We start from the raw sequence: 18,015 nt of genomic DNA, 5'->3' as shown, positions 1-18,015 counted from the left end.
TTATTAATGTATTGCCTCTCTGCTTTGAATGCACATTCTATGCTCTGTGATAAACAAGTATATGCTCTGTGATAAACAAAGGAATTCTTTTAAGCAGTTCTCCTTTCAACTAAATGACATTAAGCTTTCTGAGCAGAGGACACTGGAGAGAAACTGCAGAAGAGATTCTCCTGCTGTTCCCAGGACATCCATACCATGAGGTGCTGACCATCTCCTCCCCAACCTGCATACTAGTGCAGACCAGCTCCAGCCTGGCCAGTCTGCTATCCAATAAATGGAACTAAACTCTTTCCCATGAGATCTGAATGCCTTCAGATCTGAATGTTTGTCCTTCCTTGAGTCCTGTCTGTCAGCCTGAGGGACTATGTAGTGTTTTCTTATATCTTACAGTTACTCCTTTATCACAGTTAGTAATTATTTATATTAAAACTCCCGTTTCTATCTCCTGCCGCACCAAACTCCCAAACTGCCACGCCGTAATTAGCTGGCTTTGTATTTCTTACAGCCAAAAGCATAAAAGCATACCAGCTGACCCAGTGCAGCACTTAGCAACCTGTTGGGTAGGACAGACAAGAAAGAAAGAGTCAGTGATGATCAGTGCTTCTAGATAGGTAGGTTGAGTCCAGAGAACAGAGAGAACAGAAGAGAAATGAATCTGAGGAACAAGATGCTAAATATCTTTTTGCACAATAGCAAGTCTGGGTATTCACAGGTGACCACTAGACAACTGGTAATGCAACACTGAACACAGACAGGAAGCCTGCGTTTAACGTAATTATGGGGAGGCACTCGCAAAGATGGGAGAGTTGACATTGGGAGGAAAGTGAAGAGAAGGATAACTAGACATTGGCAAAGTGAAAGAAATTGCCAGAGAGAGAACAAAAGAGACAATAGACTCTTGGTATTAACTGTCTATCATTGTATAATAAATTACCCCCAAATCCAGTGGTGTAACACAACAACCATTTATTAATTCTTACTACTGAGAATTAATGGGATCAGGAATTTAGACAGGGCCCAGTAGGAATGACTCATTTCTATTTTATGACTTCCGGGCCTTCAGCTTTAAGACTTGAAGACTGGAAACTGGTATCATCTGAAAGCTTTTCACTTGCACATTTGGTGGTTGGTGCTGGCTGTCAGCTGAGACCTTAGCTGGAATGCCTACATATAGCCTCCACATGTGGCCTGAGTTTCTTCAACTGTAGTAGCTGGGTTCCAAGTCAAGCAGAAAGAGAAAGAAGGAAGAGTAAGCGAGGTGGAAGCTATATCCTTCTTATGACTCAGCCTTGGATCACAGGACACCAATTTTGCCATTATGATCAGGACAGTCACCAAGCTCTACCCAGCTGCAAGAAGAGGAAACCTAGACTCTAGCTCTCAGTGGGAGAGGGCTACTCACATCACAAGAAGAAAAAGTGAAATGGAATAAATATCCAGGTGTGGCCATCTTTGGAAAGCACAACTTGCCACACTTGAAGAGCACCACAGTTATGAGTAAGAGAAAATTCACTAGAAAACAAGCAGAGACATAGAAAGAGAACCAAGGGGATTTACAGGAGCCAAGCGGAAAGAGAAAGTTTCGGTGCACATGTGGAAATGATGGTGGTGGCCGTGATGTGAACAATACTAGCAAAAATAGCACTTTTAGGTTGGTGTTTACAAGAAAAGTCCACAGATTAATTAGAGACATTCGTTAGTTAAGTTCTCCAGCTGGGGAGCCAAGATCAGCTTGTGTAAGTGAAAAGATAGGGAAATGTACAGTGTCCTTTTAAACAAGTCATTATCTAACTCAAGATATGTGCTTCAGTTTCCCTATTTTTAAAGTTCCATACCAGCAGAGTCAAAGAGCTCAGAATAAATAAAACCCATTAGATCTGTATTTGCAAGATTTAGTTTAAGTTCTCTCATGAAACTGCAACAAGAACAAGGTGGCTTATCAAACCACCACCTTTCTCTATTCTACTTGCACTCTGCAAAAGCACAGTTCAAAGAGAAGGCAGTAAAGTTAGTTCAACAAACATATACTGAATACTTATTTTTAATTGATACTTGCTATGTTCATATGTTAAGTTTCTAACATATGAACTCTTCCAAAGTTCGTGTGTTGGAAACTTAAACCGCAATGCAACAGTGTTGGGAGATGGGGCTTAATGAGAGGTGTTTAGGTCATGAGGCCATCACCCTCATGCATTATAAAAGGCCTAGAGGCTGCAAGTTTGGCCTCTTAATCCTTTGCTCTCACTGTCTCTTGCTCTTCTGCCTTAAGCCATGGGATGATGCAGTAAGAGGGCCCTCACCCAATGCTGTCACCATGCTCTTGGACTTCACAGCCTCCAGGACTGTGAGCCAATACATTTCTGTTCTTTATAAATGACCCAGTCTCAGGTATTCTGTTATAGCTGCACAAACAGACTAAGACAATAACATACCTGGCACTAGGGATGCAAAGACAAGAAGGCACAGGAGTACAAAGGCAGGGGATGCACAGCCCCTGCCTGGAGGGACTGACAGGTTTAAAAAGAGAGACAAATAGATTATTTACAACTCAGCGTGATGAGTAGGTTGATAATTAAGGGAAACAGAGAACACCTCTAATTCTAACTCAGTCTGGAGGAATCTGAGAGGAATTCCCAAAGCAAATGATCTAAGCTGAGTCTTGTAAGGGGCAGTGTTTGGCAAACGTGGGGGCGGGGGGAGAGAACTTAGTTTAAAAAAAAAGCAAAAAACAACATGAAAATGGGAGAAAACTTGCCTTGGAATGGGGCCTGTGACAGACTCTGGGAAATGTGTCTGGTTCTTTGTGGCTGAAGTACAAGTAAAAGTGAAAGAGTTGGGGAGATGGAGCTTGTGAGGGAAGCACAGGGCAGGTTTTAAGGAACTTTGTGCTTTGCTAAAGATAAATGAAACTTGAGAGGCTTTTTAGCTGAGTAATCACATAATCCAGTTTTCATTTTAGGCAGATCACACTGACCACCATATGCAGGACAGGTGTGGGGAGCAGTGAGGGGATTACTGGAGGTAGGGACTCAAGATTTGTGGACTGATAGACTGTGCCATAACCTAGGTGGTATGGGTTCCATTGTGACCACTCCCCCCAAGATGTTGAGGTCTTAATCTCTAGTAACCCAGAATGTGACCTTATTTGGAAATAGGGTTGTTGCAGATATAATAGTTCAGATGAGATGATTCTAGAGAGGGTCCCTAATCCCACATGACAGGCATCCCTATAAAAAGAGCATCACGTGATGAGGCAGGCACGTGCACAGGGAACGCACCATGTGAAGACTAGAGTTGGGCTTGCACAAGCCAAGGAACTCCTGGGATCCAGGAGAGAGGCCTGGAGCAAATTCTTCCCCTTCAGAGGAGGCATGGCCCTACTCGGACCTTGATTTTGGACTTTCGCCTCTAGACCTGTGAGACAATATATGTTAATTGTTCAAAGCCACCCAGTTCGTGGCACATTGTTGCAGCAGCCATGGGAAATGGTTGCAGCTGGTGAGAAATGATGAATGCCCAGTGAAGGAGAGGTAGCAGCAACGGGACAGAGAACAGCAAGAGGCGCTTGCCAGGACCCCAGCATTGATTGGTGGTAGAGGTAGGGAGAAAGAGGAGTTAGGATGACTCTCTGGTTTCTGGCACCATGACTATTTGGTGATGTCATCCTCTGAAAAAGAGGAAATGGCCCCAGGGTTACTGCGTTTTGCTTAATGCTGGATCCTAGTACCTAGAACAAATATTTATTGAACAAATGAAAAATGACTAAAAGAAGGAAAAGAGGAAGAACATCTTTTTCATATCCATAATACACATAGATCTTTTCAAGTTTCCCCTTTACCAAATTTTAAAGTTCCATACATTTTTTTTTCCGTATAGCCTTATTTACAATGTTCTCCATTGTCCAGCTTTTACCCCTCATATTTATTACTTCCTCTCTTTAAGGTGCATATTTTTAGTAAAAAAAAAAAAAGAACCTCTGATCCCTTAAAGAAAATATGCTTGTAGATACCACCACAGTGCCGAGCACCTAGTAAGTGCTCAGTAAAAGCTCCCTATTGTTATTGTTATCAGAAAAATTGAACGTGTGCTATTCTGAAAAATCTGGGACTCTTTATTCCCCCTTCTTTTCCCTTCATTTGACATCTTTTTAGCCTCCTTTTTTGTCCTTATTTCATCCCTAACTCTTCCTTCTGACCTGCCTGCCTCTTTCTTCCACCATCACTTTTGACCAAAAATGAAACAAAAAGAGTATCATGTGACGAGGCAAGCATGCCAATATTGGTTACCTAAGGCAGCATAATAAATTACCCCCAAAACATGTTGACTAAAAAGAACAATAAGCACTTACTATCTCTCACACCATCTTTGGAGAGCCAAAGTTGCCATCATCTGAAGCCTTGATAAGGTTGAAGGCACTGCTTCCCATGAACTCACTCACATGGCTGGCAAGTTAGTGCATCTGCTGGTGGGAGGCCTTGGTGCCTCTCCAAGGGGACTCTCCACAGGGCTGCCTGAGCATCCTCACAGCAGGGCGACTGAATTTCCCCAGAGCAAGCAAGCCGGGAAACCAAGGTAGACTCTGTGATGCCTTTTAAGACATTGCACGCCATCATGCCAGCCATTATTCTATTGGTCATAGACCAACTCTTAGATGATGTGGAAGGAAACTCTATGGGGGTATGAATTCCAGAAGGCCAGAGGGGCTTGGGCCACCTTGTAGACGAACTACTATAGAAAGATGGGGGGTAGGTGAGGGGCTGAAGAAGTACAGTTGGGGAGCAGGGATTGACTGCATAATAAAGGAAACAACAGATATTACACGTGTGTCCTTTTTGTGAATACTATATTCACTTCATGTTTTTAACTTCATTTTTAAAACTTTCTGTGAATTAAACTCATCAAGGTAAACATGAATCAACATTTCAATCTATGTGAAGTTACCTGTTGAAAATCTGTAATTTCAGCAGGGCATGGTGGCTCATGCCTATAATCCCAGTGCTTTGGGAGGCCAAGGTGGGCAGATCACCTGAGGTCAGGAGTTCAAGACCAGCCTGGCCAACATAGTGAAACCCCTACTAAAAAGACAAAAATTAGCCAGGCGTGGTGGTGTGTGCTTATAATCCAGCTACTGGGAGGCTGAGGCAGGAGAATTGCTTGAACCCAGGAGGCAGAGGTTGCATTGAGCCAAGATTACACCACTGCACTCCAGCCTGGGTGACAGAGTGAGACTCTGCCTCAGAAAAAAAGAAAAGAAAGAAAATCTGTAATTCTGTAATTTCAACCCAGCGCTTATTAAAATTTTTAAATCTTATTCCAGTTGGTGTTTGTGTGTCTTTTAAAAATGGAGTGTCCAATGTTTTATGATAAATTATAAAATATCCTTTTCATTTTCTCATGCCCTTCCTTATCCCTCTATTCACATTAGCATGTAGAATTTCAGTTTCTAAGAACTGAATTCATCACTATGGACATATTAATTTCAGCAGGCCTACGTCAGTGTTGCTCTGTGTAAAAGGCTGCATTGGCACACATCACAAAACATGCAAGCCTATCCTAAGAAATTCTCCCAGTGGAGCTGGTAGCAGAGAGAGCTTTGGGCTTCTGGCTTAGACTCTAGCCTCTGCCTACCAGCTCTTTGATGTTGAACAGGTTGTTTAACCTCAACTCCACTTTCTTCATCTCGAACAAAGGTCAACAAACTTTCTGTAAAGGGACAGATAATTCATACGTTAGGCTTTGTGGACCATATGGTCTCTGTCACAACCACTCAATCTGTGATCCTAGCATGAAAACAGGTATAAACAATACACAATCATATGAACGTGGCTGTGTTCCAATAAAATTTTATTTACAAAACAGGCAGCTGGCCAGATTTGGTGCAAAGGCTATAATTTGCCAACCTCTGATCTAGAAAATGACATATGTAGAGGACATTGTAGTTGACTGCTCAACATCTATTTACCCCAACTAATGAGTCTAAGCCGATCAAGATGTCTAGCCCCAGGGCCATATTAGTATAGAAACAGACCTGCCTAAGCCATTCTGTGCCCATGAGACACGAGCAGAGAACTACCTGTGGCTTCTGGGAAATCAGCATCCTCGCTCTTAAGAAAATGCTGCTTCACAAAGCTGGCCTTTCTCTACGCTGGGCATGGACAAGGAAGCAGACAGGCCCAGCTAGGACTAGCACTGTACTACCAGCCTTAGGAAAAATCTGATGGCCAGAATAGCAGTGAGGAATCTTCCTCTGGACTTCTTATGTAAGCTAAAAAATTTTCCAGCTTCTCTTTATTAACTCTGAATTGGGTCATCTGTTATTTTGGCTAAAGGCATCCTAAGTGAAAACCTTATTCCAAGGGTAGTTATGAGATCTAAATGGAAAAACGTGTGTGATCATGGCATGCAAGTTATAAAACTCTACCATTACAACTCAGTAATAGTGAAATAATCGCCAACTACCTCCCAAGTCGTCCCTGGGTCTCAGTCACATTAACTGTATGTATGCACATGCCTTTGATACACATATTCCATTGAAAGTGAAAACCCTTCATCCTCTTCCATAATTAAAAATGACCACAAACTATCACTTCTCTTAGCTAGAGTTTCCCAACCCACCTAAGATAAAACTCAGGGAAAAGAAAACAACAGTAATTATTAACTTGTGAAAGTGATGAAGCAGCAGTATGCTAATGACCCCTGCAGGGGTAGGTGAAGGGCCATACAAGGCAGTTTCTCTTCTTTACTTCCTTCCTTCCTTCCTTCCTTCCTTCCTTCCTTCCTTCCTTCCTTCCTTCTTTCCTTCCTTCCTCCCTTCCTTCCTTTCCTTCCTTCCTTCCTTCCTCCCTTCCTTTCTTCCTTTCTTTCCTTCCTTCCTTCTTTCCTTCCCTCCCTTCGTCTCTCCCTCCCTCCCTCCTTCCCTCCTTCCTTCTCTCTTTTCTTCTTTCCTTCCTTCCTTTCTCCCTTCTTTCCTTCCTTTCTCCCTTCCTTCCTTCTTTCCTTCCTTTTTCCCTTCCTTCCTTCCTTTCTCCCTTCCTAACTTTCTCCTTTTCTTTCTCTTCCTTCCTTTTTTTCTTTTTTCCTTCCTTCCTTCCTCTTTCCTTCCTTGCTTCCATTCTCCCTTCCTTCCTTCCTTTTTATGTTTCTTTTCTGGAAAATAGCAATTGGTAAAGTTCAGTTTGAGGAATGTGGGCCTGGAATCAAAAACAGATCTTCTGTGACTTTCCAACTTCTGCTTCTGAGTAAATCATTGCATACTGGGTATCACTAGTCCTCATAAGTAATATTTCATAGTATCAAGAAGGGTATAAATAAGGATTTGTGATTATTTATTAAAATCAAAAAGTGCCAAAAACTTTACAAAGTTACAACACTCATAGTCTTTTTCCCTCTCTTATGTTCTCTTCCTGGGGAGGTTTAGTAGGATCAGTAGTATTTGTTTTTCTATTTCTTTTTTATCTTTCCATGATGACCCAGTTCTGTGGTGATTTAAAATTTGAAACAAAGAAATCAATTAATCCAATATCATATTTCATAACTTCTGTTGCTTGCAACTATGTTGTATGTGCAGCCTACCAGAGATGGATGATGAATTGCAGCTCTAACTTGGAAATCCCCACATTAGACTATGTCTTGGACTGAGAGATTGACAATCAACTCTCCCCACAACCTTGTAAGGTATTATTCCCTTAATTTCACACATAAACAAATTGAGGTTCCAAGCAGCTGAGTAACTTGCCTAAGGTTATAGAAAAAGGAAGCAGAGGGGCCTGGACTTAGGTCCAGGTCCACAAGACATCAAAGGCACTTACAGAGAAGCACTCAGTGTGGAAACAGTGGGAAGCGTGTATCTGTCAGGAGTTTGTGCTTATCCAGTGCTTCTGGCTGCGACACTGAGTTCGAGGGTGGGACATGCCACACGGGGGTAGGTATGCCAGGCCCTTGGGAGGTGCACGTTGGACCATGAGCGAGCAAAGGGACAGTGAGCCATCTGCCAGGGAGGGGTGAACTCAAGCTGGGAACAGCTACCTGGAAATGTCACAACTGCTTTTGCACCCGGGGAAGTCATAATGGGCTTCCAGTTCACATGTTTGATTAATGACAGAACTGGAACCCAGGGGAATCCAAGTTTCTGATGCCAATTCCATCCTTTCCCATAAACCAACTATCTTTCCTTTAAGCCCAGCACAAAACTCTCCTTCTCCAAGACACCTTGCTTGCCCCACTTAGGCCCTAGTGACTGCTGTTGCTGTTCCAAATGCCAGGGACACTCCTTAGCTCTGACTGTCATTTGGCACTTACTGTATACCGCCTTGTATCACTAGGCAATTTTCCATTTTTGAGCATTTATTTCGGTATGCTCAAAGGCAGGGCTACATTTTATATCCTTTTTGGTCCCTACATCCTATTATTTTGTGTCTTCCCCAGGACCTAGTACAAGGCCAAGCATGTAAAAACATTCATGTGCTAGATGTTTGAGATTTTTAAATATATTTTAAAAAGTTATTATTGTTATTTTTTAGAGAGAGTCTCAGTCTGTCACCCAGGCTGGAAGGCCGTGGTGCAGTCATAGCTCACTGCAGCCTCAAACTCCTTGGCTCAAGGTATCCTCTCACCTCAGCCTCCCAAGTAGCTGAAATTACAGTGGTGTGCCTGTAATTTTTTTTTTCAGAGATGGCATTTCACTATGTTGCCCAGGCTGGAGTGCTGGATGTTGACTGACACAGGAAAGTGTGCTCTGGGGACCCTCAGGGGCCACAGGACCCTTTCACAGCATCTGTGAGGTCAAAGCTATTTTTATAATACTGCAAGACATCTCTTGCTTTCTTCACTCTCACTTGCACATATGTGGGCAGTGTTGTTGCCCAGAGGCAATCTGATGTATCATGATGTCACCTCTCCGCTAACGGCACACAGGCTTGAGTATTCCTGTGTCTTTATATTTTCTCCATTATAATCTTGACTGCGGTAAATATCAATAGATACAGCTCACATTTTAAAAAATCTCTTTGATTTTAAGAGTGCAAAGTGGTGCTGAAACCAAAAGGTTTGGGAACCTCGGACCTGAATGCTTCTGTGGCTACCTGCACTTAGCATCACTTGACATCAGCTCACCATATCCATAAGTCACTCCACCGCCCTCATTGTCTTTGTGAGAAAACCGTTTGAGCAGCAAGGAGGGCGCCCTTTGATTTCATGACACGTTTTTCTGACGGGTCTGTTTAAGTCAATCCTGCCAACAGTCCTAAAAAATAGCTGTTGTCAAACAAGCAGGAACGAGGTCTTCCCACCATGCCAGGCCTACAGACACTGTCATGGAAGTATCAATCTCTTTCAGTTAAAAACAAAAAAGTCTTTGGTTACAGGCTGCTGCTCCAGAAAATGGTTCCCGAAAGGCAGCTGTTTCTAACTGCCCCTGTGCTGCGTTTGATTTTGCACCTTAAAGCTGTGCTTTGCTGTTAAGCAATTCAGTTCTTGAGTTTGTGAAATAACCCCAGCGTGATCACTGAGCAGCTCTTACAAGGATTTCCTGTTTCCCAAGAGTGTGCTATAGGAGTTGTGGTCACAGAAGTTGCAAAGGGCTGGGGGCGGTGAAGGGGGACTAATTATATATGGATTATTGCTGTTTTTTCTGTCCCACAGACTCCGTGCAAATGGTGTGATTGTTCACACTGCAGGGGCAGATATGCCATCAAAGGGACAGGAAATCTTGGTAGGAGGCACGTGGGCACCAGGAGTGTGTCCCCCGACTGACCTTGGTTGGCCTCCCTCCAGCAAATCTCGCCTTTTTGGTGAATGAGGAAGACAGCTTGTGTGGCCTCTGCCAAGGCGAATTGGGCTCAGGGGTTCCCATCACTGGAACTTGCCAGCTTTAGGCTAGGAGAGAAATCAGATGCGTTTTACAAATGAACAGCAAATGTACAGTCCCTTTAACTGCACAGGTGTCATTAACTGTTTAATCATTTATAAATGGAACCCCTTCTGGGCTTCTTCCCCTGGGGGTGACTGTTCAAGAGACAAGGTGGATCCTGGGTGTGTTGGTAGAAGACATCTACTTTCTTCGGCTTACTGTTGCCATTCATCAAGATTTCTGTGCTATGGCTAGTCCCTGGCAGAACAAAAACAAAAGCCAATGACCCTGCAAGGTCGTATGGACTGAAACAGGATTTATAAATCACACAAATATGCAGAACTAGTCTCCGAGGGTCCTTGAAATGATGAGCAAGGTCCTTAACTTAGAGCACACACAGGACACCAGAGTCTCTGCATACAAAACAAGTCATTATAGTTCTGATCTTTCCAGACTCCAAAGCCATCCCCAGGCCAGGTCCCCATCAGCCTCAGCCTCCTGATGACCTTCTGCCTTTCTCTATGCCACACCTACACCGCAGCTTCCGGGCACATTATTTATAGTGTTTGGATGCTTTAGAATCAAGTTTTCAAAGCTTTCATCAGTGAATTTCCCCACTCAGCTCTGCAACTGCACCCTGCCCCAAGTCCTTCACTTGTAACCGGAGGGCCCCTGAGTGTTGGCAAATACTTGGCAATTTGGCCCAGAAGTCACAAGCCTCAAGGCCAGATAAGAAAATTCACATGCAGATTCACAGAGCAGGTTTGCTGCTCCTAGCGCTGGAGGATGGGAGGAAGAGGTCTGTTCTAGAGGAAAGTGAAACATTGAGAGAGCACAGAGCCAGGGTCAGGCAGCCCCGTGTTTGAAAGAGGTGAAGGAACGGACTGGCAGAGACCCGCTTCTAGCCACTATTGGGAAGGATGCCCGGCCTGTTGTCTGACAATCTGCTGGTTTTAGTTGACTCAGCCTGTGCCTCAAGATTTTCCAGTCCATCACCCGAGGGCCCCAAGTGCTCCAAAATCCCCCTAGAGCAGAAGAGGGAGGTGCTTGTCAAAGTGAACTTCCTGAGGAAGAAGGTTGGGCAGGAGGAGGGGAAATGATGGAAGCAGTGTTTAACTTCCAGCAGGAAAGTGCAGAGAGTTTACACAGCCCCCTGGGAAATGGGGAAACTCCACCTTCAGAGTGGGAAATGTGTACAAAGATCAGAGCCATGTTCCACCCGAAAGGCAGCGTGCACCCTGTCATGTGATGAGGGAACCTGAGGGTCATTCGGAATGTAGATGCAGGAACATCCCAGGGAAGGAGTCCAGCCCCCTACCTTCCAGGTCTGAGTAAGGAGCAGAAACGCCAGATAGAAACTTCAGGAAAACTCAAGAGTGCTTGGCCCTTGAAGCTGCAAACCCCAAAGAGAATTCCCATGCCCACAGGGCACCTGAGTGGTTGAGCAGCACCAGTCCTGAGGTACATGCTCTGGTAGATGGGCTTGAGAGAAGCTTCGCAGGATGGGGGATCAGGGCAGCAAGGACATGGCTACAGTAGTGGGGGGCCAGTGGTCCCAAAGGGGCTCTCCCAACTGGGATAAAGAGGACTAACAAAGTTGCCCCAATAATAATGTATGTCTTGCAGGGCAGTGCACGTCTTCTGAGGTGTCAACCTAAAATAATCAAAAAGGTCAGAATCTGCTTTAAAAAGTTTATTCAAGCACCATGGTTGAGAATGGACACCCAGGAGCATAATTTCAAGTTGCCCTGAATACGAACACACAAAGGTGGTTCCCTCACAGTACAAAGTGATCCCTGGTACCCCAAAAGCCAAAGAGATCAGGTCATGTAATGCAAAAGAAAGCCGAGCTTTAGGCCTGAGAGGAACCTACCTGTCCATGACACCTCAGACTCCACAGGAAGACAGAAGATCCCAGAAAGGTGGTGAATGGCACTTTTTTCTGTGTTTTTCAGGAGCCTGAGTCACCAGAATTCCTCTCTACATTCCTTCATATGCTACTCAAGACAGCAAGAGGAAGCAGGAGCTTGAAAATCAGCTTTTAATTCAGCCAACTTTGACCATCGAGTTTTTTTGTTTGTTTTGTTTTGTTTGACAGGGTCTCACTCTGTCACCCAGGCTGGAGTGCAGTGACACAATCACAGCTCACTGCAGCTTCAATCTCCCGGTCTCAGGCGATCCTTCCCACTCAGCCTCCCGAGTAGGTAGGACCGCTAGCATGTACCACCACGTGAGGCTAATTTTAAATTTTTTTTTCTGAGGCCGGGCATGGTGGCTCACGCCTGTAATCCCAGCACTTTGGCAGGCCGAGGCGGGCGGATCACGAGGTCAGGAGATAGAGACCATCCTGGCTAATACAAAACAATTAGCCAGGCGTGGTGGCGGGCAACTGTAGTCCTAGCTACTTGGGAGGCTGAGGCAGGAGAATGGCATGAACCTGGGAAGCAGAGCTTGCAGTGAGCCAAGATTGTGCCACTGCACTCCAGCCTGGGCAACAGAGCAAGACTCTGTCTCAAAAAAAAAAAAAATCTGAGACATATCTCACTATGTTACCCAGGCTTGAACCCAGGGTTCAAGCAATCCTCTCACCTCCGCCTCCCAGAGTGCTGGGAATACAGGTGTGTGCCACTGCATCTGGCCAGAGCTCATTTTTAAAAACTCCTTTAAATCTCTTATTATCAGATTATTACTGAGACAAACAGATGAGATTCCTGGCTTTTGAGCTTTTTTTTTTTTTTTTTAACCCAAGTACCCTCCCAAGTGAATTACCAAAACCAATAAGCCTTAACCAAGGTTGTAATTTAATCAAGAACGCATGAGGTATCTCTGAAGAGGTGCAAAGCAATCCTCACAAGATCCAGAACCACTCCAAAGACAGCTCAACGAAAGGATAGTTTCACTAACCACAAATGGAGGACAACTCACATTCTGTCCAGCTTTGCGGGCAGCTGAGCACCTACGCATGAAGACCTGAAGGCCCCCATGTGTCCCACCAAAGGAAAGATAGAAACCAAAAGCTGCCCATGAAAGGGAACAGGGTCAATAACAAACAGATATCCCCAAAGCCAAAAGTCACCCAAATACCAAACCAAAGGGATGGCTCTCTAACCAGGGATCGAACCCAGGCCATGGCAGTGAAGGTGCAGGATTTCACCGTGCAGAATTCCAGATGGAGCAACTTTCACTGCGAATCCCATAGGGCATCTGAAGCAGGCACTTGAGCTTACACAGGATTTTAACTTTGTTTTCGGTCAAATTTTTGCCCCTTACTTTTGTCAAGAGAATTTCTAAGTCTGGCCATGGTACCATTTTAGAAAATCTGATCTTGGCCGGGCATGGTGACTCATGCCTGTAATCCCAACACTTTGGGAGGTCAAGGCTGGTGGACCACCTGAGGTCAGGAGTTTGAGACCAGCCTGGCCAACATGGTGAAACCCCGTCTCGCCAAAAATACAAAATTTAGCCGGGCATGGTGGCAGGTGGCTGTAATCCCAGCTACTCGGGGGGCTGAGGCAGGAGGATTGCTTGAACCTGGGAGGCGGGGGTTGCAGTGAGCCGAGATCATGCCATTGCCCTCCAGCAGCCTGGGTGACAGAGCAAGACTCAGTCTCAAAAGAAAAAAAAATCTGATCTTCCCATAAATACAAATAAGGCAATCTGTTTAGAATGAGAGATCATATATATATGTTATTATAATTCAAAGGATCCATCTCATGGCCACTGATGATTAGAATTTTTAATAGTGTACTTATTCTAAGAGCAACTCGATCCCATATGTGTACCAAGAAGTACACCAACATTGCTATACCCCAGACTAGTCATACAAATCCTTTTCTCCCATTAGCCAAACTTTTGCAGAGGAAAAAGAGACAAACATGGATTTTACTGTCTGCTCAACCAGATTCCGCAAAATGAAAGATGCAGAGGCTGGCTGGTAAGAAGTTCTTACCCTTCTGCTGGCCCCCCAGTTCCTTCACTGGGGCTTAGAGCAGAGCAGGTTGGGTACTCTGCCCACAGTGCTAAAGCTCTAGGGGCCATGGGAAGGCTTTCCCCTCAGCCTCTGAAAGTTCGCTGAAAAAAAATGAACTCACAAAAAGAGATTAATGGGGGAAATGGCATGCAATTTATTAACATCCACACAGGGGATAACTATCCCCCTTTGGAGAGAAAAAGATAGGTGTATTGCATAATTTTCAAAAGTCTCTGCCTATCATGTGGATGGGAGCTGAGGGAACCAAGAGGAAAACATGTCCCCTAAAGAGAACCCAACTGAAAATCAATTTTGGAAGTCTTTTTTTCAATTCAGAAATTGTTGTAGATAAATGTTTTCCTCTTGCAAATAAATGACTTTATTAGAAGCTTTGTAAAATAGAGATGGAGTCTCACTATGTTGCCCAGGCTGGTCTCGAACTCCTAGGCTTAAGTGATTCTCCCAGCTCAGCCTCCCAAAATCCTGGGATTACAGGTGTGAGCTATCGCTCCTGGCCTAGAAGCTTCTAAGTACTTTGAAGATAGCTCTATCCGTTATTTTGTTTTATTTCGGCCAGCATTTTCTGATTGAGTGCACAGATAAACTACTTTAGGTATTTTAAAGATACCCCATTTTGGCCATTGTAACTTGGCGTCTTCCTAAGTTATGTGAGACCATTTTTCTGAATATATGAATGAAGAGGTATCATTAGTACCATACATGCATCCAGGCAGTATTTCTAAAGGCAGATTTCTCCTTTAGTAGTAAAATTGTCCATAATTTAGATTTTCCTTTGAAAGACCAAAAAGACCTAGTGGGAGGAATTTCAGTCACTCAAGAAGAAATTTTAGATCTGTCAATTGCACCAAGTTGCAGAATCCCGCCAGTTTACAGATCACACATTTTTCACTTAAGCTACAAGGATATCACTTTCTCTTTTCAGAGAAAACTGTTTTCTCTTTGACCAAATTTAGAATAAGAGAAAAGGTTGTAAATTTTAATGAGTAAGACACACAAAACCTGAACCTCAGAGAAAAGTGAAAATCACAAACCCGCAGTGGGCAGAATTTCTAGAGGTTAACAAGTGAAGCTCCCACCTTAAAGCTTTAAAATAGAGCTTCAGTTCCAACCCTGTCCAGTGTGAAGTCAGGTCAGTTGAATAAAGTTTGAATCTCAAACCAAAAATCAGGGAGATTCAAAATCTGAGAGGAGACTCCACAGAGATGATTCCTGCTCACCTGGTGACGTTGAGTTAACACAGTGTTGTTCATGTTGGCACCAAGGCCCTCATTGTTGGCAAAACAGGGGTATCTCTGGAGGCTCATTTCAGGTCCCTTTGTAGACATCTCACCTGAACCCAGGCATCACCTGGGATGAAAGGAAGAAGGGGAGAGCCTTGAAAGAATCTTGGGTTAGCTGAGTGGTTTCTCAAAAGAAACTTTAGTAAACTGGAGACAATTGAAGCATAGCAAGACATTGGTCTCCTCCATCAGAAGAAAAGTTGAGTTCTTCTCAACTTTGTTGGCTAAGTTGAGTTCAGTTTTAGAGAAGTCACATTTCTGCACACCTCAATTTGTGGATGGAGATATTTATGCCTTTTGTGGGTTCTTGGCAATCTCCTGCTAAAAATATTGTAATTGTTTCCTTTGCACTTGTAAATTAATCCAAACTCCGTCCTCAGGTCTTTAAGACTCTGGTTCCACCTCTCCATCTCTAACCAAGCTTTCGTCCTACTGGGTCTCCTTTTTGATGGGCACACTTGCCAAGCTCTTTCCTACTTTGGGGCTTATGTATGTACAGTTTCTTCTGGCAAAAATGGTATTTCCCATACCAGCTCCTTCTCAGATTTGGTGAGGTCAGTTGCAATTGGCTTAAATAGTTGTTCTGGCCCCATCTCATTCTTTATCTCAACGTTCTTTTCTTTCTTTTTTGTTTTTTAAACTTTATAGCATTTCACACTTTATAGTTACTTGTTTATTTATTATATGTTTGATTCACAAGATAATACACAAATGCCTAGTGGAATACATGTATGAGGAATTCATTGAAATGGTTAATAAATCAATGAATGAGAAGATAATTTCCAAGGAGTGATTATTTTCCACTTTTCCTAAGCACAGAGAGAGAAATGAGAGATAAATGCCAGGAGGAAATTTTTAGATTAGACATTTTGTTACATGGCCTAACATTAAGATTGGGCCATACTATAGGATAATCCATTGTGGCCTATTCATCATAGAGCTGAAAATCAAGTTCATATAGGAAGTTCTCTGTGACCTTTTCTCTGGTAACAATCAAGTGATTCCATTCATCATTTGTTATTCGCCAGCCCCTTACCATTCCTTAGTTGTGGTAAACACCATGGAAAGTCAGGAGAAGCATTAAAGAATCAACAATGCAGCGACAGAGTTAAACATAGCGCCCCCTGGGAAATTGCAATTAGGGACTACAAAGCAGTGTGTTATCATCCCCAGTATTTTGGGAATGGTGGCATCTTTCTCTGGTTTGTGCAGATAATTTTCCTCTTTCCTCTCTAATCTTCTCCATCCTTAATAGCTGTGTGGTGTGGCATTTTAAATGAATTAAAATTAATTTCATTTTGGGGATTTTTATACCTCTGAGATAGCGCACCTGGAATTATCTGAAAAACCAGGACTAGAAGATCTAAAACAGTGTTGGGGAGTATGATGAATGGGGAAGGCTTCTGACAAAAATTCCATATTAACCATGGCATAGCTTACTTAAGAGAATATGCTTTACTTACTAATGGAAAAGAAAACATTATACCTAGACAGGATTAAAAAAAAAAAAAAAAAAGAACTGTTCCTAATGTTTACATGCAGTGATGTTAATTCTAGAGGGGCCCAATGACTCCCTACCAGGTCCTGTTGAGACAGAAGAAATCACATTTTTCAGGCTCCTCTTCTCTTAGTCTTCTTAGTGAGAGAGGAGAATCTCCATTCACCACAGGCAACACTTTGGGGCATACTTCAATGTGTTCTGTTCTGAGTCCAATCCACATCCTAATGGTTCACCTCCCACCAGACAGAACCCAGGCTCATTTTCTAATAGCCTGAAGAGCACTATGCATGGAACACGCTTCCTAAAGTTTGGATGAATGAACTCCAGGAGGATCCTGTGTTTGTAGGGTGAGGGGCCCTGGCTCCCAGAGAAGGAATGCTTTCACTGGGGCCACAGCCGCCATCAGGCCTCTTGGTGCCAAGAGAGCAGCTACAAAAAAGGGATTCTTCAGACCAGCAGGAGGGTCTGCCCTTACATGGTGGGGTCATGGAAGAATATATTTGTATACTGGCAGTTCATGAGGGTGTCTCTTGGTATTTCTTTGCCTAATTCTAATAGCATCATTAGACATCATGCAGCAGCCATAGCCTGAGAAGGGCATGATGAGCAAGATTTCCAACCCCTAGAGATGAGGGTTTAGATCATCCTACCAGGGTCAGTAAGCTAACCAGGCCAGGACAGGTGCTGGCTGAGGTGAAGGGAGATCTAGAATAGCTAATAAAGAAGAGAGATGATGAATAGTGATTGTGGCCTCACCTGCAGCAAAGGAGACTAATGTCTTGCACTGATTTGTGCTGCTATAACAGAATACCACAGACTGGGTAATTTGTAAAGAAAAGAAATTCATTTCTCACAGTTCTTGAAGCTGGGAATGCTACATTAGGGCAATCCAAAATCAAGGTGTCAGCATCTTGTGAGAGCCTTCTTGCTGTATCACCTAATAGCAGAAGATGAAAGTGTGAATGAGCCTCCAAGACAGAGAGCACACTGGGTGGGAGATTGAGTCCCCAAGGCCTTAGGCAGCCTCACCCACAAGGCGTTGCTGGGCTCAGTCCACACTTCAGCTCTCTCAGGTTGGAGTCTCATGCCTGCAGCTCTCCCAGGCTGGTGTTGCACACTGGTAGCTACAGTTCTGGGGTCTCAACAGTGATCCCACTCCCATCAGGCATTATCCTTGTGAGGACTCTCTGTGCTGGCCTTGTTCCAGTGGCTTCACTAGGCATTGCCTTAGTAGGAACTCTCTGGGGTAGCTCTACCGCTGAAACAAGTTTCTGCTTGGGCCCCCTTGTTGTCTGAACGTTCTTTGAAACCTAAGTGAAGGTTGCTATGCTCCCACGTCTCTTGCTTCCGTAAGCCTGCAGACTTAACACCATGTGAATGCCAACAAGGTTTACGT

Source organism: Piliocolobus tephrosceles, chromosome 5 (assembly GCF_002776525.5).
Source record: "Piliocolobus tephrosceles isolate RC106 chromosome 5, ASM277652v3, whole genome shotgun sequence".
In the NCBI taxonomy this organism is placed as follows: domain Eukaryota; kingdom Metazoa; phylum Chordata; class Mammalia; order Primates; family Cercopithecidae; genus Piliocolobus; species Piliocolobus tephrosceles.
Note: the sequence above shows the minus strand (reverse complement) of the source record.